General features: G+C 47.8%; 1 protein-coding gene and 1 long non-coding RNA gene across 2 annotated transcripts in view; one reads left to right on the forward strand and one right to left on the reverse strand.

Moving 5' to 3' along the window:
* Window positions 1–7413: 7413 nt before the first annotated feature.
* Window positions 7414–10241, reverse strand: LOC125965288 (uncharacterized). Its single transcript, XR_007479003.1, has 2 exons — window positions 8315–10241; window positions 7414–8097 (listed from the first exon to the last, which is right to left on the reverse strand). It is a non-coding gene; the product is annotated as an uncharacterized LOC125965288 (long non-coding RNA).
* A 3841-nt stretch (window positions 10242–14082) lies between these two features.
* Window positions 14083–27860, forward strand: part of P2RY2 (purinergic receptor P2Y2) — a 41095-nt gene continuing 27317 nt past the window's right edge. Inside the window, exon 1 of the mRNA XM_033405664.2 lies at window positions 14083–14526. The gene's annotated coding sequence lies outside the window, so the exon portion shown is untranslated. The remainder of the gene's footprint in view (window positions 14527–27860) is intronic.

The following is a 27860-nucleotide window of genomic DNA, read 5'->3' on the forward strand; positions in this document are numbered from 1 at the left end:
GCAGATTCTTCTATTCCTCTGTGTACTTCTACTAATTTTTCCCTTTTGAGCATCTTTCCATGTGCTTATTTGCCATCCATACACCTTCTTGGTGAAGTAACTGTTCATATCTTTTGCCCATTTTTTATTGGGTGGTTTGTTTTCTTATTACTGAGTTTTCAGAGTTCTTTATATTTTTTATAGTTTTTTGTTTGTTTGTTTTTGTCTTTTATAGTTGTTCTGGATACAACTCCGTTTATGGATGGTGACTTGCAATAGCTTCTGCCAGACAGTGGCTTGTCTTTTCATTCTCCTAACTGTGTCTTTCAAAGAGCAGAAATTCTTCATTTTGATGAAGCGCAATTTATCAATATTTTTCATTTACAGGTCATGTTTCTGGTATTGTTTCTATGAATCCTTTGCTTAACTCAAGGTCAGAAAGATTCTGTTTCTTTGGTGTTCCTTCCTTCTAATTTTTGGTTCACATTTTATGTATGGTTTTATATGTTGCATTTTTTCCCCAAAACTTAAAACAATTCTTTTCTAATCTATGGAGTGTTTAAAGAGTAGTACCATGTCCACCCACATACCCTGCATCTACAGTGCATTCATTGTTAACATTTTGCCATGTTTGCTTTATCTCCCTGGATATGGTTCCCCCCCCACCACAGAAACATTTGATAATAAGTTGCAAAATCTTGTACCATTGACTTTTTACAAAGTCTAAGCAAGTTGTTCTGGAAATATTCTTTAAAAAGCAGCACCAGGGACTTCCCTGGTGGTCCAGCAGGTAAGACTCTGTGCTCCCAGTGCAGGTGGACCGGGTTCGATCCCTGGTCAGGGAAATAGATCCTGCATGCATGCCGCAACTAAGAGTCCACACACCGCAATGAAGATCCTGTGTGCCGCTACTAAGACCCAGCGCAGCCAAAATAAATAAATAAATAAATAAATTTTTTTTTAAAAAAAAAAGCGGCAACAGCCACTTGTGTCATTTATTACAGGGACAAAGGCAGCACTAGCCCAGTGTGGAGGGCAAAAAAAAACCAAAACAAAACAGAAATAAAGAAGAAAATGAGGGCTTCCCTGGTGGCGCAGTGGTTGAGAGTCCGCCTGCCGATGCAGGGGACACGGGTTCGTGCCCCAGTCCGGGAAGATCCCACATGCCGCGGAGCAGCTGGGCCCGTGAGCCATGGCTGCTGAGCCTGCGCGTCTGGAGCCTGTGCTCCACGATGGGAGAGGCCTCAGCAGTGAGAGGCCCCAGCAGTGAGAGGTCCGCGTACAGCAAAAAAAAAAAAAAAGAAGAAAATGAAACTGCCTCCTCTCTTTATTCCAGTTCCATCCATAATCCCAGGGGGGCCACTTGTCTGAGAGGTGGGTGGGGAGGACACACAGGGCTCAGGAGCAAATCCCTGATTCCCACTGCAGTCCACAGTCCTGGGGCCACTTCCTGCAGAAGAGCCCTCGCCTGGGAGACCCCAATCTCCCTGTGTGACCTTGAGCCTCTCTGGGCTGGCTGGTAAAAGTAGATAAGCTGACTGCTTGGCAACCCTCCCAGGGGAGTATTTGTAGCTTTACTGTGGTAACTTCTCTACTGTCAGAAAGCTAGGTGCTCCTCCCTCCAGTATCCCACCCACAGTTGGCCTGTCCTTTAACCCTTTGCCTCTTGCTGGGGACTCAGGATCCCAGCTGCTTTTGCCTGTAATGTCAGCCCCCTCCTCAACCAATCCTCCATCCTTCAAGGTCCAGTTAAGTGTCCCTCGCCTCAGACTTCCCCCTATATCATCCCATCCTTAGAGTCAACCTTGCATCTCCCTACTTCCTTGCAGTAAATCACTCACTTGCTGTGGGTCAGGCCTGTGCTGGAGACTGCTTCACACTCCTACCTCATTCAGTGCTCATGACAACTCTCAAGGAAGGTTATCATGGCCATTTCAGAGAGTAGGAAACTCATCCTCAGCATACTGGGCAAGGTCAGTCACCCCGAATTAGGGCAGAGCCAGATTTGCTCAGGTCACCGTCTCTCCTATAGAGACACTGGAGTCCTTGTCTGCAACCCCAGCAGTCTGTGCACGCAGAGGTCAGGCCTATGTCTGATATCTGGGATCTGTAATCTATCCCCCCACTTCATCTCCATGAGTCTAAATCTGCCTCTTGCTTCAGAGTCCATATAGCTGCAGGCTGCCTCCTCCATGAAGCTTTCCCTGACTCCTACTGAAAGTAATGTTCCTTTTCTGGACACCCCTACACCCTAAAATCTGTGGCCTGACTCTTCTTCCTCTTCCATCCCCACTCAGACCCCATCTCCAAGTGCCCAAGGTCCTGCATACTGACATTTAATCAGTTTCATTCGATACATTTTTGATATTTTATTTTAATTTATTTGCATTATCGCTTTCTAATATTTACTGATTTTTTTTTATTGTTTTTGTTTTTATGGTACACGGGCCTCTCACCGCTGCAGCCTCTCCCGTTGCAGAGCACAGGCTCTGGACGCGCAGGCCCGGCGGCCATGGCCCACGGGCCTAGCCACTCCGCGGCATGCGGGATCCTCCCGGACCGGGACATGAACCCGCGTCCCCTGAACTGGCAGGCCGACTCCCAACCACTGCGCCACCAGGGAAGCCCCTACTGATTTTTTAAACTTCTTTTATAATATTGGCTTTTTTCCCCTATGAAAGCATGTTCTAATTGTCAAAAATTTAGGAAAGAATAAAAATCATGCAAAATTGTCTGCAGATAACTAAATTAACATTTTGGTAGATTATCTTTTAGTCTGATTTCTGTAGAAATTTATATTATATAGAGTTGAGATCACACTGTATAACAGTTCTAAAGTCTACTTTTAAAAAATCTAACATTACACCAAGGACATTTTCTATGTCATTAAAAATTACATGGGTCACACTCACTAGGATGGCTAGAATATTAAAAGGACAGATAATAACACATGTGGCAAGGATGTGGAGAGATTTGAACACTCATACAATGCTGGTGGGAATGTAAAATGATGCAGTCCCTTTGGAAAATAGTCTGGCAGTTCCTCAGATAATTAAACATAGAGTTAATATATCATTCAGCAGTTTCACTCCTAGGTATATATTCAAGAGAAATGAAAACATATATCCACACAAAAACTTGTACATGAATGTTATTAGCAGCATTATTCGTAATAGCCCAAAGTGGAAACAACTTAAATGTCCATCAGCTAATGAATGGATAAATAAAATGTGGTGTATCCACAAGAAGAATGAAGTACCAATACATGCTACAACATGGACGAACCTTAAAAACATTATGCTATGTAAAAAAAAGTCAGACACAGAGGACCACATATTATGTGATTCCATTTTCATTAAATGTCCAGAATAGGCAAATCTGCAGAGAGAGGAAGTAGATTTGTGGGCTGGGTTGAGGGGAGGAGGAGGTTTGGGAGCATATGAAAAGCGACTGCTAACGGGTTTGGGGTTTTGTTGGGGGTGACGAAAATGCTCTGAAATTGATTACGGTGATGGCCGCAAAACGTTGTGAATATGCTAAAAACCATTGCACTGTACACTTTAAGTGGGTAAATTGTATGTTATGTGAATTATAGATCAATAAAGCTATTATAATTAAAAACAAAAGAACTCCATGGCAGCATTTTTAATGCCTCTAGACACTATTCCTTTACACAGCTGCATCATAATTTATTTAGATTTATATTGTTAGAATTTTATGTTTTGTATTAATTCCTTTGTTTCAAAACATTTCAAACACACACTAAAATGAATTGAATAGTATAATGGACCCCTGTACCCATCACCCACTTCAACAATAATCAACACAATTTTTGCTTTTACAGACATGGATTTGGTGAACATTCTTGTGCATAAATCTTTGTCCACATTCCACCCTGTTTCCTTCCATGTATACTGAATTCAATTCAGTTCACACCACTTCCTCAAAGCTTCACAATGCCCTCCCAGCATATCTGAGGGATGTGATGGATCAGACCCCACCCTGCTCCTGGGGGGCTCCCAGTCTGGTGGGGGAGGTAGATATTGGATTGGAGTGACCAGCTGGGGCAGGGGCTGTGTAACTGGAGAGAGTCCTCGCCCTGTATCCAGAAAGGGTACTCCCCACACAGTGGGGTCACTCCACCCAGGGAACCTGTTTCCCAAATCTCAGCCCAGCCCTGTCTTTCTTCCCTTCTGCCACATGGGGGCGCCAAAGCCAGCGTCTTTCGCAGCCTCATCCCCGCGCTTTCCCATCAGCAAAGTGGGTGGGGTGGGCTCTGCGCACCTTTTCCTGGCGACCCTGGCCTGGTGGTGGCCCTCTCTTGGCCTTAGGATCCTCACGTGGGAAATTTAGGAGGTGAATGCTGTGAGCCATCTGGACTCACCAGTGCTGTTTCAGTCTCCCTGATGAGCTTTAGGCATCTCTCATCAGCAGTGTGTCCTAGACTCCATTCCCCTTCTCCATTCACCTGAGTCCCAGGAGAGACTAATGCCCACCCAGGCGACTTCCCATTCTTTACAGAGGCCTACAGGAGGCAGCTTATTACTCTTGGAGTGACTCAGGCAGCAAACTTGCTGGCAATGCATGGTCGGTGGGTAAGGGGTCTGCCTACTGATGCCTCACAACTGCCCATGCTGGGAGCTATCCAGGTGTGGGCAGTATCAGGGACACCACAGCTCTGGGAGCAAGGTTAGGGTGTGGGTGGAGGAAGAGAAAATGAGTCATCAGGGACTTACAAAAGCCTGACCTAATAGACATCCGGCCCGGCCCAGCCCAGAGGAGACTTGGCCCCCACTGGGGACCAAGGTCTGTACCATGAGGACTGATGTGCCTGGCATAGCTGAGGGCTGAGTCAAGATACAGGGTGTTTACTTTCCTGAGAGGGCTTCTCCTGAGTTGTGGGAGGAGGTGGTCTCCAGCCTTGCAGCTCTCCTGTCTCAGCCAGTGCAAGAGGCAGTGGGCCAGGCTCTAAGCTCTGTCTGGATGTCTGTCTCTCTCTGGGGGGCTCTCTCAGCTGTGACCCCAACACCACCCTATTGGCCTTGTCCCTGCTTGTCCTTGGCCCTTCCCAGGATGCCTCCTTTTAATCCAATGAACTGGCGGCAACCAGCCAGGCGAGAATCCACTCCCCAGATTGCCAAGCAGTTCAGTCATGGGGGGATGGGGGAAGGAAAGGCTAACTCACACATCCTGAGCACCTACTGTGTGTCAGGCTGGCCCTGGGTGAGCCGCTTTGTGCATGTTATCACATTCCTTTCTCACAGCAGCAGCCTCATGAGGCAACTCTTATACATTCATTTCACAGAGGAGAAAGTGGAAACTCGGCTTGGCAGGGGGAGGGATCAAGCCCAGGCTGGTCTGACTCATGCCTGTGTCTCCTTCCTCCTCCCCACCTGCCTTCTGCACATGCTCTGATCGTTATGCACTGACTCCTACCTCCCCTACTCATCCTTGCTGCGGCTTCGCTCCTGCACTCGCCCATGTCCACCCAACTGCACACATGCCCCCCAGCTCACAGGCACCAAGGTGGGTGCCCCGGTCGACACTGGTGCACATGTGTAGCCCAGCCCTGACAGCAACCCTGACTGCTACTTAACAGTCAGTCGTGTGACCTTGAGCAAGTCACCTAACCTCTGCGAGCCTCAATTTTCTCATCTCATCAGAGTTGTTATGAGACTTAAATAAGACATTGTATGTAAACTTGTTAGTACCTGGCCTGGGCATAGTGCTCAATAGAAGTTGGCTATTTTTCAATTTTTTAATTTTAATTTTTTGGCCACACCATGTGGCATACGGGATCTTCGTTCCCCAACCAGGGATCGAACCCGTGCCCCCTGCAGTGGAAGCACCACGTCTTAACTGTTGGACTGCCAGGGAAGTCCCTTGGCTATTTTTTTTTTAATGTTAGCAACTTTTGTTTTTATTGTTTTTTTGTTTTATTGCTTGCATTTTTGAACACTCTCTATACATGTAACAAGTCACAAGCTGGATGCACAGGGGCACAAGGATTGCCATGGACGTCTACACACCCACACAGGAACCCACAATTAAACAGTCAGCCACCTACTGTATCATGTGCCCACATGCTCTACTGGGGTTGGTTGGGGAATGCCTATGAAACAGAAGACAAGGAGCCTGGCCCTGGGGTCCACCCAGGCTGGCTGGGAACTAAGATCTGTGATTAAAGTAGTCTGCAGACCAACCCCAGGACCTTGTTAGAATCCTGAAGAATCTCACATGCCACCCTAGACGTTCTGAATTAAAATCTGCATTTTAACAAGATCCTCAGAGCACAAGGCAGAGAGGAAGGAAGTGGGCGGAGCTGCTATTCCTAAGTGGGAGGGGCTGGCTTTGGGCCTGTCCCTGGTATCTCCAACCTACTCTCACAGCAGGCTGACATACCTCCTGGCTCCTCTGTGCTTGGGAATTGTTGCTAAGGTGTGAGGCTGTCCAACTCAGCCTTGGGAAGAGAGGCTGGCTGCCTCAACCTTGTTCTGGAAGAATATAAATAGCAAGGTCCTTCCCTGGACCCTCCCAGGGTTCTGATGGGCTGGGGAATGGGAACTCCATCAGGGCCCAAGCAACTGGCAGAGGGTGCCCGCCCTTCATCCCCTCTCCTGAAATGTGTCCATACTCATTTGTGACTCTCCCCAACCAACATTATGGTAGGGACACTGCCAGAACTCTGGCTGACCTCTCCCGCCTTCAGTGAAGTGTGGGCTCAGTCCCTTGGGGCTGTTGGAGCCAGAAGCCCGGGCCAGGGCTCTCTCCCTATCCCTGTTGGGGCTAATTTTAGGGCTGCCTTGACAGCTGCCTCAGCTCAACCTGGGTCAATTACCAGCCGCTCAGTGTTGGGGTCAGTTGGGGACGGTTGGGGAGTGGGCCAGGCCATCTTTGGTTGCAACAGATGAAACTAGAATCTGTACCCCCTGGCCACCATCCCCACTGCCTGGAGCGCCCCCTCAGGGATGACCCGCGGGATGGGGTGGGAACTGGTCCTGCTCTCAGCCTGGCACACACTCTGCAGACAGAGAAACCAAATCCGGGGAAATCTGAGTCAGGGAGCTCAGAGAGCTCAGGACCTTGAAGACCCTCTAGCTCAGCAACTTGCCTGCAGAAGGCAAAGGGCAGAGGAGCTGAGGTCTTGGCCAGAGCCACATAGCTAGTGATGGCAGCATTGGGGCTGGAGCCTGGGCTTCCTGGTGCCTGGCCGGGTTCTATGTCCTGTGCACCAGGGCTAGGTAGAAATGCAGAGGGGCCCAGTGACTAAAGTAGCCCATGAAGGTTAAGCCCAGGTATTGGTGCCCCCTGGCCTGGAGGGTGCAGTGAGGGGAGACCCTTCTCAGGGACCCTCCCCGATGCCAACCTACTTCTTTTTTTTTTTTTTTTTAATTTTTATTTATTTATTTATTTATTTATTTATTTATGGCTGCATTGGGTCTTCGTTGCTGTGCGCGGGCTTTCTCAAGTTGCGACGAACGGAGGCTACTCTTCATTGCGGTGCACAGGCTTCTTATTGTGGTGGCTTCTCTTGTTGCTGAGCACGGGCTCTAGGCACGCGGGCTCAGTAGCTGTGGCTCACAGGCTCTAGAGCGCAGGCTCAGTAGCTGTGGCACACGGGCTTAGTTGCTCCGCGGCATGGGGGATCTTCCCGGACCAGGGCTCGAACCCATGTTGCCTGCATTGGCAGGCGGATTCTTAACCACTGGGCCACCAGGGAAACCCCCAACCTACTTCTTGAGCTCCCTGTGCTGTGCCCAGAGGATTCAGGAGCAGATGGCACCTGGAATAGTTGACAGAAGAAGGATTTTAGCCTCTGAGGACGGAGGGATGGAGTCCTTGCTCTGTCACCAACATTCAGGTCTTTGGTTTCCTCTCTGATGAAATGGATACAGTGATACATAGTCACAGGCTGGTTGGGAGATGAACGGAGGATGGAAAGCGTGCTGGGAACTCCGGAGTGTGCTGTGACCACAGGGCTGCTCATTGGCTGGGGACCAGGGCTCCTTCCTGAGGGGAATCTGGAGCCTGAGCGGCTCCCGCAGTTTCAGCCCCCACTACCTCCATCGCCACCCTGTCCCCCACTGGGCAATGTTGCAAGAGGAAAGGGGAAGAGATCTTGAAGCCAACATGGGCAAAAGGGAAAGGAAATGCAAGCAAGGGACAGAGAAGGAAGCTGCGGTTCTCCTCCCTCCCCCCACCTGCAGCCTTTGCTCCTTCTGTTCCCTCTGTTCCCACCTCCTGTCATGCCCTTTTCACTGTTCCCTCCTTCCAAGTCCCCCCACCTCTCTAGCCACCCTCCTTCCTCTTTCCCAACTCCCCCGACTTCCCTCACCTTGGAGCCCTGTGCCCTGGCCCTTGCGGTTCCTGGGTCTCATGTCTGCCAGAGGGAGCGTGGATGCACATGCGCACATGGATTTTGCGGCGGTTGGCTACAACTCAGTAAATGTGTAATGGTCCACCTCACATCCTGTTTTTTTTTTTTTTTTTTTTGCGGTACGCGGGCCTCTCACTGTTGCGGCCTCTCCTGCTGCGGAGCACAGGCTCCGGACGCGTAGGCTCAGCAGCCATGGCTCACGGGCCCAGCCGCTCCGCGGCACATGGGATCCTCCCGGACCAGGGCACGAACCCGTGTCCCCTGCATCGGCAGGCGGACTCTCAACCACTGTGCCACCAGGGAAGCCCTCAAATCCTTTTCGAAACAAGCCTATATATACATGAATAAACAGATAAACGTTGACTGATGCTAAACATACACATGTGCCCTGAGAAAAGCCTTGTTTATCAATCCTCCCTGGATAACCAGTTGATTCCCGCCGCTGTGGACTCTCCAGATGATTGAAGGTGAAGGAATCTAAGGATTAGGAAGGAGGGAGCATTCCAGGTGGAGGGATCACCTTGAACCAAGGCTGGGAGCAGGAGAATGCTCGGCAGTCAGTGGAACAGCAGTGGGAGGTGAGCTGGTGAGGCTGGCAGGGTCCAGATCGTGAAGAGCCTCAAATATCAGGACAAGGAGCTAATTTTATCCTGAGGGCAATGGGGAGTCATGGAAAGGTTTTGAGCAGGAGAATGATGAGGGTGGATGTGCTGCCAGCAGGCTTCCTCCCTGCTGCTGCATGGAGCACGGATTGAGGGCAGAGACTGAAGGAGTCCACTGCTCAAGGTTCAGATGAGAGAAGATGAAATAAGAACATAGATGAGGCTACTGAAGGTGAGAAGTGGACAATCCCCAGGATATCACTGAGGGATGGCCAGGACTGAGTGATTGGAGGAGGGCAGGGAGGGAGGGAGAGGAGGCTCCATGATTCTCAGGTTCCTGGCACAGGTGACCAGCTGGCTGGAGGTGCCCTCGCTGAGGTTGAGATAGCAGCAGGTGCAGGAGAGATGCAAAGCTCACCTTTGGACATACCAGGGAGATCGTTTGACTAGAGGTGGAGATGTCTAGACTTGCCAGAGGGCTGGGGCCAGACAAGTCTGGACAGACCTCTCTGAGTAACATTCTCTGGTTGACATTGAAGTGTTCCAAGTGCCCTTAAGACAGTACCTGAGGCCCCAACCATCCATGGTCTCTAAGACAGATAAGGCCTGGATTTGAGCCCCAGGGAAGGACAGGGAATAGGGTCAGCAAAGGGCCTGACCAGGATAGAGGGGAGGGTCTTGGACCTAAAGATAAGGGACACCCTTAGGGTAGTGGCTGGAGCAGTGGACACCCCCAGGGTATAATACATAAACAGAGGTTGTTGTTGGCAAAGTTGCCTACAAAATAAACCTTGAGAAGAATGTGACACCAAGGTATTGTTTCTTCAGGGTTTTGAGATTACTCAGGGAAGCTTTGCTGCTGACAGCAAAATAGACCCATAGATATTATTAGAGGAACAGAAGGTATGTTTGTGACAGATGTCAAAGTGATAATCAAAGAGAGGGGAACAGAGCATGTTACTCACTGTGGCGAGTTCCTTCCCATCAGTACGTGCACAATTACTGCCATGAGAGGACTCCAAGATTTTACTGAGAGGTTACTATTTATCCATATGTTAAAAGGGAAGTCTGGGGCTTCTCTGGTGGCGCAGTGGTTGAGAGTCCACCTGCCGATGCAGGGGACACGGGTTTGTGCCCCGGTCCGGGAAGATCCCACATGCCACGGAGCGGCTAGGCCCGTGAGCCATGGCCGCTGAGCATGTGCGTCCGGAGCCTGTGCTCCGCAACGGGAGAGGCCACAACACTGAGAGGCCCGCGTACCGCAAAAAAAAAAAAAAAAAAAAGGGAAGTCTGTTGTGCAAACCTGCCGTGAGAACATAGCTGTTACCTGGAACTGGGTACCTCTACCAAGTGGCTTAGAGTGGCTGGTGCAGAGGTCTGGGGTGGACAGGGAATAAGAAGAAACCAAAGACAGGCGGAGCTGGTGGGCCTTAGCGATCAGTCAGCCCAAAGCTGCCATTGTACAAAGAAGGAGAAAGAGGACTAGTAAGGGGAGGGGAAAGGCCGGGTAATGTGGCAAGGCAGACACGTCATCAGCTCTTGGCTCAGTGCCATCCCCTGGGCCACACTGGCTGGGAAGGTCAGCTCAGTGTAACTCTGGGATTAAGCCTCCCAGCCATGTCCGGGTGGTGTCTGGTTCACAGGGTACGCTAGGACAGACAGGTGAGAGCCCAACCCCTAAGCCATCCCAGCCCTGTGCTGTTACTTTCTCCTTCTCCGGACCCAGGCTGGGCTGCAAGTGGAGGAAGGAGCCACTGACCCAGGCCGGGGGGCTCACAGTCCCGGGGCTCACAGACCCATACAGAGCTGCGCTCCTGGCAGAGGCTGTGTGGCACGCCTGGGGCTGGGGGGACTGCAGCATCATGCCACGTGCTCCACACAAGGTGAGATGTAATAGCGGCGCTTTCCTTCAACAAAGGCTTATTCAGCACCTACTCAGTGCCGGGCACTGTTCTGGGATCTCCAGAGAGTGAACAGGATTTATGTTTTAACTGGAGACTGATAATAAACAAACTAACACATAATATAATATCAAGGAGGGAAAAGTGAGATGAAGAAACACAGAGCAGGGAGGGGAGTGAGCAGGTTCAGCAGGGAGCATGGAATAACAATTTGATAGAAAAACCCTGGCCTGTGGGTCTGACTTGCCTGGGTGATTTTTTTTTTTGCGCGGTACGCGGGCCTCTCACTGTTGTGGCCTCTCCCGTTGTGGACGCGCAGGCTCAGCGGCCATGGCTCATGGGCCCAGCCGCTCCGCGGCATGTGGGATCGTCCCGGACCAGGGCACGAACCTGTGTCCCCTGCAGCGGCAGGCGGACTCTCAACCACTGCGCCACCAGGGAAGCCCGCCTGGATGATTTTGATCAAGTTCCTGCCTCTACCACGCTCCCCTGCCCCCCCACCTATTTTCTTCATTGGGAGTGAAACTGAGTCATCTCTGAAGTGCCTGAGGGGGCTAGCCAGGCCTCTCCCGTGAAGTCCAGCCCCAACCACTTGCTCCAGCCCAAGAGAACCCCCTCCCACCCAGCCCCCCTATCCCTTCCCCCCCCATCCCCCCCCATCCAACTCCTCGGGCAGCAAGCCCAGCAGGGCCTTGGAACTGCTCTAGGTGTAGTCTGGCAGGTGGTGACTCACCTGGGGTGTCAGGATCCAGGAAACTGCCTGGGGGTAGGTTAACCTGGAGGCTCCCTGCCCTGCCTTACCCAGGAGGGCCCTGGCCTTTCCTAAACCCCTACCCTCAAGGGTCCTTCTGCTCTCCAGGAGGCCCAAGTTACAGCTAGGGAGTTGGGAGGGGCCCAAGGACTTGCCAGTGCCTGTCCCCTCTGGGCCTCTGTCTCCCAGTCCATGGGGCAAGGGATGAGACTAAGTAATCTTCAGTATCTCTTCCATCTAAATTCTGCCTCTGTTGAGTATATCGCAGGAGGCCCAGGATCTCTCTGATGGCTTCCCGGAGGCCCAAGGCAGGGGTGAGTGGGGTGGGGAAAGGGTTGCCAGGCTTAGCAAATAAAAATTTGAATTTCAGGTCAGCAATGAATAACTTTTTAGTGTAAGCATGTCCCCAGTGTTATTTATGCTAAATAATTACTCATTGTTTGTCTGAATTTAACTGGGTGTCTTGTATTTTACCTGGCAACTCCAGGTGGGAAAGGTGACTAGAGCCAGGACTTCAACAGAGGAAGGTCCCAGACGCTCAGATGACCAGAGTTCTGGTCACCTACCTTGCTGCTTTCTGAGTCCCTTATCCATGGACGTCTTGATGCCTTGTTAGAAGGTAGGCGGATGAGGGAGGGAGAACCAGGAGTTGGGGGAAACCAAGAGCTGTGTAGAGAGGCAGAGAGGCCCCAAGAGGCAGCCCCTGAACTCCTCCTGCCCCGTATCCAGCTGACGTCACCACCCCTCCTCCCAATAAGGCAGGCAGGTCTCCCCACATCTCCGGCACAGCCCAGACTCATACCTACCTCCACACCCTTGCTCTATTCCTGTCCCTTTCCCTCCTATACAAACTCTACCCACTGCAGGAAGCTCCCTCAGCTGTTCTTTAGCATCAGGACCGCTTCCTCTGAGTTCCCAGAGTGCTGTCAGACTCACTGTCACAGAGCCATTCAATCAGCCAAGTGCCCTCTAGGTAGCAGGTGCTGGACATGCAACAGTGATCAGGACAGACACAGCCCCTGCCTCCCTGGAGCTCACAGTCTAGTGGGGAGACAGGCACACAAACGATCACAAAACAGCAGGATGATCGTGCTTTCACAGGACTGACCGGTCCACGTGACTAGAGGCTTTGTGCCAGTGGGGCCCTACCTGTTCTGTTTTATTCGGGCCCTACCACAGAGCAGGCTTCAATCAGTGGAAAAAATGAAAGTGCTGGGGGCGAACAGTGGAGGAAGGGCCTCCCAGGAGACCTTCCCCATTGGAGTTGGAAGAAGGGCCTTCCAGACGGAGGGAAGAGGGCAGGTAAAGGCCAGGTGTGTGCAATGAACTAAGTGGGGGAGGGGTGTGGATGGCGTAGAGGATCAGTGCAGAGGAGGCTGAGAGCCAAGAGCTCCAGTGCTGTGGCCCTGTGGCCTGGGGAGGCTTAGCGTCATGACGTGCCATTGCTTGGAGGGTGACCTGTCCTGCGAGATCCTACATTTCCAGAGGGCAGGGGCAGGGTTTTTCTCTTCTCTCATGCTCTCTAGCACTGGGCTGAGAACCCAGAACGGAAGATGAAATGATAGAGAGCTGAGGGAGGGTACGGCTGCTCCCGGCTGGCTGAGAGGACCAGTCATACTCAGGGCATCAGGTGTTGCTGGGGCAATTTTTGTAGACGAAAACAGTCACTCAGCAATATCAGGTAAGGCGAGTGGCTTTCTGCCCTACATGGAGGCCCCTGCTGCTTTCAGCATCTGCTTGCCCAGGCTGCTCACAGCCATGGTCTGGGGCAGTGCAGTGACAGTGACAGGTGATGTCCAGATACCAGGCACTGAGCCCCAACTCAAAGAGCCAGGCCCCTACCGACACCATTTCCAATACCCAGATTAAAGAAGCAGGGAATTCAGGTGCTAGGAGTTTAGGCTAAACCAGGATTTTAACCCAGCTTTATCCAATGTTGAGGCTCAAGCTTTTGTCAGCCTGAGCCGCCCTTATCTTTATTTTTATTATTATTTTAAAAATTTATTTATTTTGGCTGCACCGGGTTTTAGTTGCGGTATGCGGGATCTTTGTTGGGGCATGTGGGACCTTTGTTAGGGCATGCGGGATGTAGTTGCCCGACCGAGGGATCAAACCTGGGCCCCCTGCATTGGGGAGCGTGGAGTCTTACCCACTGGACCATCAGGGAAGTCCCCGCCCTTATTTTTAAAGTAATCTCTGAGATGTTGCCTATTTTCGGCCCTGAGAAACTCACTCCAGCTTTATCCCATTCTGATCTTTGCTACTCATGCTGCAGATGCCAGCAAAGCTGTTGCTTGTTTCTGAACTCTGCAGCAGCCTTTGCACAGAAACAATAAAGGAGGGAAGGAATCAGGAAGGCAGAGATGAGGCTGGCTCCTCCTGGGGTTCACTGGCACTTTCCCAGGGTACTCCACCCTTCCTCCAGCCCACAGCCCTGCCCTACCCTGAGTCATGCACTCTTCAGTACTCTTGGGGTAGCTGGTCCCCTTGTGCAGACACAGCCTTCCTCCTCCGTGGCCCAGGCTCACACCATCCTACCACGCATCACCCTGCAAGTGCTTCGCTCCCTCAAGGTATTCAATGGCCACAATCCAGGCTTCCTTCTGGGCAAGATGCTTCATGGGTCTGCAGTATGCCATGTCTCCTCTGCTAGACTGTGAAGGACTTGAGGACAGGTACCTTTCATTCTCTCATCTGTGTGCTCAGTAAGCACCTACTGTGTGCCGGGTACAGTGCTGGGCACCAGGGTGTAATTGGGGGTGAAATGCCCAGAGGCTTCCGACTGTTCTGCCACCCTGGCTGCCCCTGGTTGTACCACACAAGCCTCCTCACGGTCCTTCAACTAGAGGGCTCCAGGAGCTCAGGCCACATCAAAACCCATGTCTTGGACCTCCTGGACTTCGCTGGCCTCTCCAGGTATGTACCCGGTACAGGGCAAGTCCTCACAGGAGTGGGTGTGGGGCAGTTTTCACGATGATTCATCTTACGATTGCCTCGGAGAATATAGCGTACTGTTGGATACAGACATGCCTGAGACCTTGAGGGCCACTCTGTGCCAGTCTCCTCACCAGCAACCCTCAGAGTCAAGTTTGGCTGTGGATAGATCCTTTGCTACCCCTTCCTTTCCTCCTATTTGTTCCAGGATCCAGCCAGTCCTCTCTCTCTATTCTGCCTTCTGTTTCACTCAGGGACTAGTGGCCTTGGTGGCAGGTGCCACTTCCCTGGAGCCTGTGGATTTCTCATCAGCTCCATCCAAGAAACTTGACAAGAACCTGAGACCTTATATCAGGTTCTGTGCTAAACACATTGCATGAATTATCTCTTCCTCCAACAATCCTATAAAATAGACATTATTATTATCATCCTTATTTTACAGTGGGGGAAACAGGGTCATAGGGTTTAAGTAAATTAACAAGTGATGGAATCAGGGTTTGAATCTAGGGTTGTTTATTCTAAACCATTCCTCTTAACTTCTACGGTGCCCTGCCCTGCATTTGTATTTGAGAAAGGCCTCGTTCCAAGGCATCCATGATATCACGTACCAAATGGAGGAATATTTGCTCAGTAGAGAAGGAAATAATCCCTGATTAACGGGTGGGAGCATCTATGGATATTATGTAGGATTAAAATATCATTCTACTTTTGAGTTAGAACATAACCATCAGGCCTCGAAACTATACCTGTGAAAAGGCAATGAGGCATCTCACCTAAATTTCTTTCCCGTGTAAGTCCTCTGGGGAAGATGTGTGGTCCAGGGTCTGGAAAGCAGAACTGCTATGGGGTCCTTGGCTATGGAAGAGAAACCCTGACTCTTAGTCTGGATTTTTAAAGGTATTGGTGTCTACAAGGGGGCTCCCAAGTCAGGAAGAGGCTGCTGAGGAACTTGGAAAGTAGGGTCGCAATCAGGCAAGCCCTTATTTTTCTCCCTGGGATCACTTAGCACCCGAGAACAAATGACACCTGTTACACCAAACTGTTTAGCAGGTCACACTCCACTCTGTTCATTTTTCCATTGTCACCTCTATCTGAACAGCCTTGTTATAGCCCTTGTAAGGATTTTAGAAGGATACTTTTTTTTTTTTTTGCGGTACGCGGGCCTCTCACCGTTGTGGCCTCTCCCGTTGCGGAGCACAGGCTCCGGACGCGCAGGCTCAGCGGCCATGGCTCACGGGCCCAGCCGCTCCGCGGCATGTGGGATCTTCCCGGACCAGGGCACGAACCCGTGTCCCCTGCATTGACAGGCAGACTCTGAACCACTGCGCCACCAGGGAAGCCCCTAGAAGGATACATTTTTAAGATAATCTTTTAAAATAAATAAAATTTTAAAAAGAATAGCTTTTTTTGGTTTGTTTTTGTTTTTTTGCCATGCTGAACAGCATGCAGGATCTTAGTTCTCTGATCAGGGATCGAACCTGTGCCCTCTGCAGTGGAAGTGCGGAGTCTTAACCACTGGACCACAAGGGAAGTCCCAAGAATAGTTTTATATTTACAGAAAAGTTGCAAAGATTGTTCAGAGGATTCTCATATACTCCCCCACCCAGTTTCCTCTATTGTAACATCTTGTATTTGTCACAACTAACGAACCAGTATTGGTACACTATTGTCAACTAACTAGAGTCCATACTTTATTTGTATTTCCTTAACTTTTACCTAATGTCCTTTTTCCATCTCAGGATACTTCCTCACATTTAGTTATAATGCCTCCCTACCCTCTTTCTGGTCTGGACAGTTGCTTAGACTTTACTTGTTTTTGATGACCTTGACAGTTTTGAGGTGTATTGCTCAGGTATTTTGTAGACCGTCTCTCAATTTGGGTTTTCCTGATGTTTTTCTCGTGATTAGACTAGAGTTAAGAGTCCTTAGGAGTAAGACCTCACAGCTAAAGTGCTATTCTCATCACGTCAGATCAAGGGTACATTCGATCAACATGACTCATTACTGTGGATGTTAACCTTGATCACATGGCCAAGGTTATGTCTGTCAGGTTTCTCCACTGCAAAGTTACTGAGAGGATGCATTCTGTGTTGTAACAGCCCAGTCACTAAGATGGGAGGGGCAGCACCCCTGGAAGTCTGCATGGTGGTGTTAATAGTAACCAATGAGGGAACCCACAAAAAGGATGGTGAATCTCAGAGGGTAGCGCCCTGTTAGTGTCAAAGGCTTTGGGCTCTACCAGGCCAAAACAGGGAGCTGGTCTCCTTCATCTCAGTGTCCCCGGTACTTGGCACAAGGTTGTCTGATGAATGCATTGGATTTTTTTCTTTTGCAGATGCATTTGTTTTCGTTTTGCTGTTGCATTTTTTATTTTTAAAGAAGATGTTGGGGGTAGGAGTTTATTAATTAATTTATTTATTTTTGCTGTGTTGGATCTTCGTTTCTGTGCGAGGGCTTTCTCTAGTTGTAGCAAATGGAGGCCACTCTTCATCGCAGTGCGCGGGCCTCTGACTATCGCGGCCTCTCTTGTTGCGGAGCACAGGCTCCAGACGCGCAGGCTCAGTAGTTGTGGCTCATGGGCCTAGCTGCTCTGCGGCATGTGGGATCTTCCCTGACCAGGGCTCGAACCCGTGTCCCCTGCATTAGCAGGCAGATTCTCAACCACTGTGCCACCAGGGAAGCCCTGCAGTTGCATTTTTTAAGTTGAGGTGAAATTCACTTAACATAAAATTAACCATTTTAAACTGCACGATTCAGTGCCATTTATACATTCATAGTGTTGTACAACCGCCCCCTCTATCTAGTTCCAAATGTTTTCATCACCCCAAAAGAAAACCCCATAGCCGTTAAGCAGTCACTCCTCATTTCCCTCTCTCCTCAGCCCCCACACCTATTCTGGATATTTCATATAAATGGAATCATAATATGTGACCTTTTGTGTTTGGCTTCTTTCACGTGGAATAATGTTTTCAAGGTTCATCTGCACTGTAGAATGTGTCAGAACTTCATTCCTTTTATGGCTGAGTAATATTCCATTGTATGAATAGACCACATTTTGTTCATCCATTCATCCATTCCTGGACATTTGGGTTGTTTCCACCTTTTGGCTATTGTGAATAGTGCTGTTATGGACATTCACGTATAAATATCTGTTTTAGTACCTGTTTTCAATTCTTCTGTGTATACCTCTGCATGATTAGATTTTTAAAGAAGGTGATATATCTTCACAGGTTTTTAGGAAGCTGGTCAAACTTATGTAGCAGCTCTGGTTATGGACTAGGGCCTGTGGGAAGGGGATTTCTGTCTTGGGCCTGTCAAGTTATCATCTTATCAATAGGTTGGATAAAGACAGCACACATGTATCAAATTCTCCTACAAGAAGCCAAGAGAAAGAGTTGAATCACAATTCAAATACATAAAGAGAGCAAAGAATCAAGTCTTGCAGTAGATTTCTTCAAATGATTGTCCAAGCACAGGATGTGGGTGAACTGGTTTACCAACAATAATGCAAAAACGAGCTCAGAGTTTGAGCTGAGCACAACTCTATGTGGGCCAAGGCAACAGCTACCAAACAAGCAAATGAAGGAGGCATTAACAGAGACATAGCATTCAGAAGAGAGGTGACTGCCCTGCTCTGCTGCACACTCAGCCAGACCCACCTGAGCTCTCAGGCCTCTCTGACATGTTGGGGTATGCTGTGGGTCAGGAGAAGGTGACCAGACTACAGAGGCCTGGAAACCAGGTCACATGACAAGTGGGCACAGGATCCAAGTGTAGGCAGGGAGGCTGGAGCAGGGTCTTTGTTGTCCAGGGTCTGCAGGACTGGTGCCCAGGAAGGAAGGCTTTTGACCCACCAGGGAGTGAGCTCCCTTCCTTTTAGGGAAGGGTGTATGGAATGAGCAGGGGAAAGATTCAGAAGGACATCAGGTATGCCCAGGTGACTCTGGGGGTCAGATGACTCCCTTGGGTTTTTCAATACTGAGAAACAGATTTAGCCTGACGGGGAGAGAGGGGAAAAGAGAATGAACCTCCAGTGGGGTTGGTTTTGTCTCTTCACCTCCACTCTCCTTCCTCTCCTCCTCTTTCTCCCTTCTCCTCCAGGCTGGCACCCAGCACCCTTCTATCCTGGGAAGAGGCAGCTAAATCTCAACACAAGTTAAGGATTTTTGTAAGAATGATGAGCTGAAATCGACAGGGTAGAATTTTACTGGCTAGGTTATAGGGAATTCCCTGGCAGTCCAGTGTTTAAGACCCTGCACTCTCACTGCTGAGGGCGCGGGTTCAGTCCCTGGTTGGGGAGCTAAGATCCCACAAGCCGTGTAGCGCGGCCCAAAATAAAATAAAATAAAATGACTAGGTTGTAAAATCCCAGGAAAATGTTTATTTGTGCCATGATGGTGAGTGAAAAAAAGCAGAGGATACAATTATATGTGCATTATGACTAGGTTACAATGCATAGAAAACTCTGATACCAAACACACCACAGTCTTAACATCAGTTTTCTGTGTGGATTAGGACTGTCAGAACTTTTATTTTGTTTTATATTTTTCTGTATTTTTCAGATGTTTTTTAATGAAGAGACATTATTTCTATAGCCATTAAAAAAAAACTTTGTCTAATACGTACTTGAGAATGAATTTAACTGGGATAGCTGTGGGGTTCCGTGGAAGCTGCCTGCAGTTTTCGCCTGGCCACTTCCTGCCTTGCCCGGGGCTGGCTGTGTGGCACTCCCCACCTCCCTGGACCCACTCTCAGCGGTTCTTCTGCTACCCTGGACCTCCCACACAGGGCTCTGTTCCCAGCAGGCACTTGGGAAACTTCAGTAAACACACGACATTTTGCTTGAAGAGCGACACAAATAAGTGACTCAAGAGTTGGAAGGAGAGCCCTAGCCCACTTTCAGGTAGAAGAGACCCGAGGGGTGGGGAGACCGCAAGACGGGCACAGCCAACAGCACTGGGCAATTGCCAGGATGGAGCAGGCCTCTCTCTTCCCAATGGCACTGCAGTTGGCCATCAGCCTGGACGGACTCTGGGTCCTGAGGAGCCAGGGGCGGTGTTCGGCTCACGTGGTCTCCAGACATCTCCATGTGAGAGCCCAGATTCACTGAGTGCCTCCTTAGTGCTGTACTGGGCTGACCCTTTGTGTACATTCATTTAATCCACACAGCAAGCCCACCGGGTCAGTGTCCCATTTTACCTACAAGAAAACTAAGGCCAGAAAGATTAAGCACCAGGTCTTAATCTTAAAGATTAAGCACCAGCTCATACGTAACAGGTGCTTTTAACCACGATTGCACATGACCTTAAAATAGTCTACAACACTTCAGCTTCCTGCTTGGTAAAGTGGCCTGTCTCTTGCCCTACTTGACCTTGATGCAGCCCCATTGATCGTTTGGTTATTGCATGTGATGACAATTTAACTGTGGCCTTGGAGAAAGGATCTCCTGCTTACTTCCTCATCTCTTGAGGACGGCAGAGAGCTGGAGGTAACAGTTGCAGGGACCACACTCCCATCCCCAGCCCTGGCTCTGGTGGCCCGTTCTGGTCCCTGGGGGCAGCTGGGGTTTGTGTGGGCTTGAAGACAGAAAGGAGACCCTCAGAGAAATCACATAAGGCAGGTCCCAGATCCCAGGTTGCGGTGAGTTCCTGTTGCCAAGGGCACTGTGATCAGGGCCTGGACAGGACAGTTGGAATTTCACAAAAGGTCAATTGGAGGTCATGACCACAGAGGGCCTTTCTGTCCTTCAGATTCTAAGATTCTACAATTCTAAGACTCTCAGATATTGACAGGCTCGGGGGGGAGTGGTGGGGCAGTGGGTTGGTGCCTTTTCCTACCTGCTCAGATGCTTTCAGAGCCTCAGCCTGCCCACTCAGGGACATAACCATAGGCATCCTTTTGTTTTGAAATGAATTTTAAAATATATTCTGGTTTATTTTTTAATATTTATTTACTTATTTATTTGGTTGCGCTGTGTCTTAGTTGTGGCAGGCGGGCACCTTAGTTGCAGCACGTGGGCTCCTTAGTTGTGGCATGTGAACTCTTAGTTGCGGCATGCATGTGAGATCTAGTTCCCTGACCAGGGATCGCACCCAGGCCCCGTGCATTGGGAGCACAGAGTCTTAACCACGGCACCATCAGGAAGTCCCACCATGGGCATCCTTGCCACATGCCAAGAATGGGACTGGTGTTTGTGGCTGCTAGCGGGGCTTCTCCTGAGGGTCGAGGAGACTAAGCCCTGGGGGTGAAGGCATAGCGCTACGAACTAACTCAAGAAACATTTTCTATCATGTGCTGGGGAGAAACGGTTGTTTGGGCTGGGTGCTGGGGATACAAAGAGTGATCACCCAGTCCCTGCCCTTGGATGGAGGCAGATAGACCCAAAGATGGGGTCTCAATGCCGAGACAGAGGGCCCATGGGGGATGCGGGAGCCAGAGGAAGGGTCCCTAACTCGGGGGACATGTACCCAGGGACTTTGCAAGGCTGGTTCTCTCCTCCCTCAGTTCCTCCAACACTCTGTGGGGCCCAGGCTGATGGCCTCTGAATAACCAAGGGCTATGCTGAGTCTGCCTGCTGCCCAGGCCCCAAATATATTGAGTCATGGCAGCCCAGCTCTGGTTGCTGGACATCAGAAGAAAGTGACAGCTGCCGCATGTGGCCCGTTGGGTAACTGAAAAGAGGTTAGTGGTTTGCAGGTATTGAGTAACCACTGGGATTCCTGAAACTTCAAGTTTCTTTCTGGACCACTCCCCATCTTCCTCTTTCAGAGTCAGGCTGGGGGCTGGGGAGTATCCACAAGCCCTCAGCCATTTATTTATTCATTCAATGGTCATTTGCTCACCACCTCCCCTTCTCCTGCATGTCCTGGGCTTGGGGGACTCCAAGAGACATCCATGGGGTTCTGCCCTCCTGAGTTCCCTGGCTCAGATAATGATACCACCATCTACTACAGCCAAGGCAGAAATCCAGGCATCAGTCTGGACTCCTCCCTCACACCCTCCATGTCTCCCTTCTGTTATTCTGTAGTGTCCTGTCACATCATTTATTATCTTTTATTGTAAAAGCTCCAATTGTCTATCTTTTCCTTCTAGACTGAATGAAAGCAGGGACTGTGTCTATCTTGTTTTCTGCTGTATTCCTGGCACCTGGCACAGTGCCAGCGCTTAGTAGATGCTCATTGAACATTATTGGATGAATTAGTAAATCCCTTGAATATTCCCTTAATATTCCTTGGATCCATACCCTTCCCCTTTCCCCCAGCCACAGCATTTGCTCAGATCTCATCCTCCACCTGAACTATTGAGCAGCCTTCTCATTGCACTGCCTGCCTCACCTCCCCCATCCAATTTATTTTCCACACTACATCCAGAGACCTCATTCTAAAGTGCCCGTCTGTCCTACTCAGAACCCTTCCTGGCTCCCCATCACTCTCAGGAACAAGGCCACGTTTCTTGGATGAAAAAAAAAAATTAGCGTAGACATGACTGATCATTCCACTATCATTTTCCCTGTGAAATGATCAGGAAGATAAGCAATAATATAAAAACTTGCCACGATACTATATAAACTAAATATAAGAGAGGATCATAAGGCAAAGTGTGAGGGAGAAATTGCATTAACTAGATGGTAGACAGGGACAGATTGAGAAACACATTCTTGGATGACACATCACTTGCTTCTCCCTCTGAAACAGAATAGCATGTGTCATACTGTGTCATTAACTGACCACGTGCCTCCCTTCTCCTTTACTGCAAGCTCCTTAAGGACAAGAACCGTGTCTAAAATTTATCTTGATGCCTCTGGCACCTAGCACATGCCTTGGCACGTAATAGGCACTCAATACATATTTGAATCATAGGATTAAATGAACTAACGAATGAAGAACCAATGGTTCCAAAGTAAATAAAACAGACTAACTCCCACTGCTTACTCTTCTCTCAGGGACACAGGGACAGCAATGACTAAATGGACTTTTGGCCATACCCCAACCGTCAGGGTTGTTGAGGGCATGGATTCCAGTGCCAGAAAGTCATGGTAGAGTCCTGGCTCCATCAGTTATTAACTGTGTGAGCTTGGGCAAGTAACCTAACCTCTCTGTGCCTCACCTTTGTCACCTGTAAAATGGGGATAGTAGTAATACCAATTTAAAGCATTGTTGTGAGAACTAAATTTACGTGCATGTGTGTAAATTTAGTGTGTATATATTTAGTATATATACATATACACATACATATATATAAATAAGTGTGCCTGTATATACTATACTATATATTATACTATATATGCTATATACTACATATAATATACACTAGATATAGATATAAATATAGATAGATAGTGATATTTAAGTTCCAGCTATTATTGATGATGTTGGTGATAATTCCCTAATAAACCCCATCAGCTTCTCTTTTTTTGTGTCTACAACATCTGTTTCACGGTGGGATTGAGACTTCCACCATTATTAAGCAATGCAACGTAAAGCTGAGAGGGGCAGGAGGCGGTGCATGGCCTGGCTTTTTCTCTGCCTGGTGGAGCAAGAGTGAACAAAAACAATCGACACGGGACCTGTGAAAAGATCCTACACACAGGAGGAAGAAAACTGTTCTGAAAATTCAGATGAAGAGTTTATTATGTCTGAAATGATTTTCTGTGAGAAACAGAATAAACCTCTAAAAGTCATCTGCTTGGTATTCTTAAAACAAACACATGCCCCAGGAAGCTTTGATATAGTGGTTATTTGCTGGATGCTTCCCAAGTGGGCAAAGGATGTGAACAAGCAGTTTATAGAAATGGAAATGCAAATGGCTTGCAAACATGAAAGGATGCTTGTTTCCCTCATAAGAGAAATGCAAACCCAAACTACAGGAAATGTGATTTTTCACCTATCAGACTGGCAGGAAGCTAACAGTTTGATATCACAGGGTTGTGAGGCCTTTGTGAAATCCACTGTGGGGATTTTTGAATCCTTTGGGGATTTGACTTCGAAGAATTCACTCCTCCTTCCTTTTCAGCCATGTTGTTTAAGTGAGATTTCTTCCATGTCAGCTCCAGGGGTGGCCCTGATGGCCTGAAGCCTACTAAATTTCGTATCATCCAGAGGAGATCATCGAAAATTGGGGAGGCTACTTAGGCACTCTGAGCTTTGTTTCCTTGTCTGTAAAATGCAGACAGCAGTAGAGACTCAGGGAAAGCAGCCAGCACCGTGTCTAGCACATAATCAATAAGTGACACATTTTATTGACTTTAGTAACTGGGTACATATGAGTTTAAATATATGTGCTTGACAATCTGAAGGCTTATATAATTACAAACTGGAGCTCTACTTTCTAAACCATTATAGAAGATAAAAACAAGAAAAACCTAGAATGTATAGCAGAGAAGAAAAAACAAAGCAATAGGGAAACACGAAAATAAAGAAGTAAAATGAGACTACATCAGTTATGAAATAGATATAAATAAATTATGCTATGCTAGGCAAAGATTCTCAGCCTCATGTTTAAAAATAAAATTCAACTAGACTATATTCTGCTTATAAGAAATACTTCAAATACACATAATGTCCAAGTGTAGTAAAGATATATATGTAAAAAATAGGATATGAGTGTTAAAAGAAAACATGGGGAAAAGATCTTAGAGTAGGAAAGGATTTTCTAATTATGGCTCAAAATCGAGAAACCATAAGAGAAAAGATTGATCAATTCAACAGCAGAAAAATAAAAACTTCTACAATTAAAAAAGAAAAACCTACGTAAATTCAAAAGACAAATGATAAGTTGGGAAGAACCATTTTTAATTCAGATAACAGAGGGATAGATAATCTTCCTAAAATATAAAAAGCTAATAGGAATCAATAAGCCCAACAACCTAACAGAAAAATGGTTAAAGGATATAATAGAAAAAGAAATGCACATAGATCTTAAATGCCTCTTTTGTTATGAAAAGATGTGCTCAAAATAAGAGAAATGCAAATCCAAATACACCAAGACAAGATTTTTCACCTATCAGATTGGCAAAATTGCTAAAGTTTGCTGTCACGGTGTTGGTGAAGCTATGGAGAAATAAGTTGTCTCACAGTGCTGATGGGAGGGTAAATTGGTACAACCCAATGACATGCAATTCAGCAGTAGTTATCAAATTTACAAATGCACAATACTTTTGATTTAGTAATAATATTTCTGTGAAATTTTCCTACATGGACAAAAAGTATGCACACAGCTATTCAATGCAACATTGTTTGTACGAGCAAAAATTGGAAACAATCCAAATGTCTACCAACACAGAATTGGTTAAATACATTCTGGAACCTCTATACGATGGGATACTCTGCAGCCCCTAGAAAGAATGAGGAAACTTGCAATGTGCAAGTTGAAGAAGGAAGATTAAGAAAAATCCCCGAGGTGCAATTGAGTGATAAAATGCAAGATTCTGTGTATTGTGTATGTTATGTTTGTGTTTTAAAAAAAGGAAAATAGGGACTTCCCTGGTGGCGCAGTGGTTGGGGGTCTACCTGCCAATGTGGGGGATGTGGGTTCGAGTCCTGGTCCAGGAGGATCCCACATGCTGCGGAGCAGCTAAGCCCCTGCACCACAACTGCTGAGCAACCCCTGCTCACCATAACTAGAGAGAGCCCGCACACAGCAACGAAGACCCAATGCAGCCAAAAATAAATAAATAAAAATAAATTAGGGCTTCCCTGGTGGCACAGTGGTTGAGAGTCCACCTGCCGATGCAGGGGACACGGGTTCGTGCCCTGGTCTGGGTAGATCCCACATGCCGCGGAGCGGCTGGGCCTGTGAGCCATGGCCGCTGAGCCTGCGTGTCCAGAGCCTGTGCTCCGCAACGGGAGAGGCCACAACAGTGAGAGGCCCGTGTACCGCAAAAACACAAAAATAAAAAAAATAAAATGGATTGTGTTTAAAAAAAAAGGAAAATAAGTAGAAATATTTGTATTTGCACAGAGAAACTCAAGGATACACAAGAAAATAATGAAACCACTTTCCAGCTTATGGGTGAAGGGAGAAGTGGGAAGTGGGTAGATGAATAATGGAGAATGGAGGGAGGCTTTTCTCTGTATATTTTTTTTCTTGTATTTTTAATTGTTGAAACGTAGATACATTATTCATTCAAAATTTTAAGTAAAAAAGTTAAAAGACAAAGAAAATTTACATTAAAAACCACAAACAAAGCTATGTTAGGTAAGTGCAAAGTAGGGGATGGTAAGAGTGATATAAGAAATAATAAAAATTGTGACTAAAAGCATTAAATGGGCTAAAAGGGGGATACTTTTATTCATTTAAAAAATACAATCCATGGACTTCCCTGGTGGTGCAGTGGTTGAGAATCCACCTGCAAATGCAGGGGACACAGGTTCGATCCCTGGTCCAGGAAGATCTCACATGCCGTGGAGGAACTAAGTCCTTGTGCCACAACTACTGAGCCTATGCCCCACAACTACTGAAGCCTGTGCCCTCTAGGGCCTGCATGTCACAAGTACTGAGCCTGCGCGCTGCAACTACTGAAGCCTGAGCCTAGAGCCCGTACTCCACAGCAAGAGAAGCCACCGCGATGAGAAGCCCGTGCACCGTAACAAAGAGTAGCCCCCCTTCACTGCAACTAAAGAAAGCCTGCCCGCAGCCAAAAAAAAAAAAAAAAAAAAAAAAATCCATAACGAGGAAGGCTTTTACATATTGAATCATAGAACATCAAAATAGATGAAGTACAAATAGAAGGAGAAGTTAATGTAAATAAAAAAGTATTAAGAGATACATCATTATCAGTCTGACAGGTTACATAGGCTAAAAATAAATATGGATATACATTATTTTAAAATGTATGTGTGTGTATGTGTATGGTTCAACTAAACTAATAAAATATCAAAAGACGGATCCTATAAAAAGTGAACACACATCTCCTTTTAAAAATTCCATAGAACACATAAAAAGTAAATCCTAAAAAATAAAATATACATAAACTACAGACTTTAATTGAACCAACGTCCCTCTATACACCTGAAATAAAACTAGAAATTCATAACACAATATTCCTTTTAAACAAAACAAACAACTCCTAAGCCTAAATATTCCCCTAAAAAGACTTTTACTGGGTCAAAGAGAAATAAAAAATTCAATGACCAACTATTTATAAAATAATGATAAAGAAAACTTTACATATCAAAATGTACAATGTGCAGCCAAAGCTAAATTCAGAGGGAAAACATAGCTTTAAATACTTATTTAAAAAAATGCTAAGAAACAAAATAGGCATTCACTTTAATAAGATTGTAGAAAAAGAACAGAAAAGCTACCCCAAGGTAATTAAAGGGAAGAAAATAATAAAGATAAAAGCAGAATTACTTAGTAAAACATAGAGCTGAGAAATAAATTCAGATGTGTTTTAAACAAGCAAACAAAAAAATGTCCATGGTATGTCATATAAAACCTGTCATGACTTGGCCCTTGCGGTTTATCTATCCCTTGACCCGGCCTCCCACACTCACCTCCTGCCATTCTGAACTATGGACCCCTTGCTATCTGAACCAAATAGATTGATTTAAATAAAATGTTTGAGAGAGAGCTGGTTCTGTGAGCTCTTGTTGGTTGCTTACCACTGTCATCCACCAGTCAAGTCCACCTACTCTTTAAGGCCCAGCTCAAATGCCCCCTCCTCCGGGCAGGCTTTACGGATCCAAACTACAGCTCAAGCCAGACTGGGGTAAGCTCTGCAAAAGAATGGGTGAATCCAACATTGGGGGCAGAGCGGAGGTTACATCCAACCGTGGGGGTAGAGGAAAGCTGTCTGGTAGAGGGGGCCTTGAACTGGTTAGTGAAGGAGAAAGGATTCCAGTCAGCAATGAGCAGGGGGAAAGATCTCTCCAGGAGGAAGGAAAAGCATGAGCAAACGCAGGGTTTTGTGTGAACGGACTGAGTGATTTGGAAAACTGTGGGATGCCTCATGTGACTAGGTTGTGGAAGGCTGATAGGGAGTGGGGACGGGGGGGTGTGGAAAGGTCAACAGGGCAGGTCACGAAGGACCTTGAATGACACACTGAGGTGCTTATGCTTCCTCCTGCTGTGGGGGATGGAGAGTAGCCAGAAGTTTCTGAGCAGGATTGTGAGGTTGGAGCTGTCAGATGGTCAGCTCCCTGACGAGCCCCACTCTCACTGAGGTGGGGGAAAGAAAGGTGGTGGGTGGTGTGCGGGGGTGGGGGGATCCCTTCAGCTGGCAGGCTGCCCAGGAGAAGCTGGGGAGAGGCAGAGTGGGGAGCTCTGGCTCTGGTGGCCTGGGCCTGGGGTTGGGATAAGGGGCCTGGCCCTGA

The sequence above is a fragment of the Orcinus orca genome, chromosome 8 (genome assembly GCF_937001465.1).
Source record: "Orcinus orca chromosome 8, mOrcOrc1.1, whole genome shotgun sequence".
Classification (NCBI taxonomy): Eukaryota; Metazoa; Chordata; class Mammalia; order Artiodactyla; family Delphinidae; genus Orcinus; species Orcinus orca.